A 2,265-nucleotide genomic window follows, 5' to 3' on the forward strand; every position below is an offset into this window, starting at 1 on the left:
CCAAAGTGGGACCACATGTGCCACGTGCTTGCCAAGAGGGCCACACTTGCGGGGGAGTGTTAAAGTATAAAAGATAAATAACGCCTTTCTCCAACAGCTTAAGCTTTTGGAGAAGTTGATGAGTTAACAGAAGTAATCAAAAAGTTTCTTATTTGGATGGCTGCTAAGCTTTGAAAAATATGCTTTTGGGTTGAATTGCTAACTTGGGATTAGAATTACTAATTTAGGATACTTTAAGAAGCTTGTTTAATGAGACGTTTATGGTTCTTGAAAATCTTCAATTAGAGAAAAGGTAGTGGGTCATGTCTTTGGGCAACATCATGTCATTTACCTGTTATATTATTTTGGGTTTCTTTAAAATAGAATTAGGATTTGTTTATGTTGATCTAAGAACTCAAATTGATCCTAAACCGTTGTTTAAGATTAAGGAGTGTTTAAAAACCTTGATTTGGACGAGAACTCGGCCAATGTGAAAAGGATCCAACTCAGGTACATCAATGGTTGGCATGTTCAACTTTTTCAATTAATTTAGGTGGGTCAAAGGAGTTTTCTTAATGGTTATTCAAAGGAATTTTTGATTGACTTTGTAGGGCAGAACTTTTACTTGGATGAGAACTTGACCAAGGGAAAACCATGTCTGACTTGAACGAGTTGATGATTGAGAGGGAGTTTTTAAACAATGGGATTAAGCTATAAGAGGTTTTGGGGATCTGATTTTCGTTTGGGAGCTGCATATTCCCAGCCAAAGGAGGAGCAGCCCTAATTTCAAGGAATTACACTGCATAGAAGAGGATCTGGAGTAATCGTCTCTTCTTGCTGATCCTTGCTCCATGCAAGGAACTATCTTCCTTTCTGAAGAAATTCGGTGAGTTCAATTCCCCACAGTTGAACTACAACATTGGATTTTTTTCCTATCCATGTACACCATTGAATTCTGGAAACGGTTTCATCAATAAAATCATCTCTGGCTTGAGTAGTGCTGTTAATCTTCTTACTAAATTTTCATTTTATAAAATCACTATAAAGCATTCTCTGAGTAGGAATTTTTGTTTGGAACATGCTTGATAGAATGTCACAACCATTATCAGTTGGCATACTAAGTATGAGGTGATGAGGTGGAGAATCAACTATAAACCATGGGCAATATAAATGTATTCGGTCTTGTATTGGATAAGCAGTCTCCAAGTTTTGAAAAAATCTAATGGCTGTTAGGGCCTAGTTAGAAGACAGTTTGTTGATGGTGATCCAATTCGCTGCTTCGCTATTTTAAAATTGAATACATGGTGTTTGATTAAAGGTGGAGTTGAATTGTAACTGCTTACAACCAATCCTTATGAAACTCTAGTATTCAGTTCAGTATTTGATAATTTCTTGAGTGACTCATTAAGAGTATTCAGATTGTAGTGTGTGCGTGAGCTTAAGAAATTTTGTTTGACTACTTCAAAGCACAGTGAACCAAGAACCACCCGAAACTAAATTTTCGAAGGTTCTGCGTCCTTTTAGTGGTAGAAATTGGTTGGCCTGTATGCTCGGGTGACTTCTTTGAGGGAATTTTGAACCACCACTATACGGTGCTGCATAAAAAACCCAACCCGACCCGATTTCTCGGCTAGAGCGGGGTTCTTCAAAACCCGACCTGCCCGACCCGAGTTGCACCCCTAATTTTAGGGTACCTATTAGAGAAAAAGAAACCCATTTGAATCTACTTCTTGAAGTTTAAATCATGTTGAAAATAAAAGAGGATTCTAGTGTTCTTTTTCAATTTATCTTTTGGTCGAGGAAGGGTCATTAATGCTGAAGGTGACAAGTTCAAAATTCAATCAACAGTAGGGGTGTAAACGAGCCGAGCCGAGCCGAGATTGGCCAGGCTCGGCTCGGCTCGTTAAGCTCACAAGTGAGGCTCGGCTCGGGCTCGGGCTCGGCTCGGTCAGGCTCGCGAGCGGCTCGCGAGCCTTACCGAGCTCGGGTTATATTATGTTCACACTCCTCATCTTCCCTGGACAGCCCTACTAGTGTAATTTGACTACTTTTTTTACACTATGGGGGGTGGTCCTAGTAACAAATGGGGTTCCAAAAATGAAGTGACATATTTTGCCCCCCCCTTTCACTCCATGGACAACCCTTTTAATGTATATATTAATATATAATATATATATTTAAATATATTAAATTCTTAACGAGCCTTAACGAGCCGAGCCAAGCCGAGCCTGGCCTAACTCGGGCTCGGCTCGTTAAGAATTCGAGCCGAGCTCGAGCGAGCTTCCG

General features: G+C 40.0%; 1 long non-coding RNA gene across 1 annotated transcript; it reads left to right on the plus strand.

Moving 5' to 3' along the window:
• The first annotated feature begins 308 nt into the window (after positions 1 to 308).
• LOC143878691 (uncharacterized) lies at positions 309 to 973 on the plus strand. The gene is made up of 2 exons (XR_013251079.1): positions 309 to 489; positions 591 to 973. It is a non-coding gene; the product is annotated as an uncharacterized LOC143878691 (long non-coding RNA).
• The last annotated feature ends 1,292 nt before the right edge of the window (positions 974 to 2,265 follow it).

Source organism: Tasmannia lanceolata, unplaced genomic scaffold (genome assembly GCF_043159265.1).
Source record: "Tasmannia lanceolata isolate RefF3 unplaced genomic scaffold, GAP_Taslan_0.1 ptg000006l, whole genome shotgun sequence".
NCBI classification, from domain to species: Eukaryota; Viridiplantae; Streptophyta; class Magnoliopsida; order Canellales; family Winteraceae; genus Tasmannia; species Tasmannia lanceolata.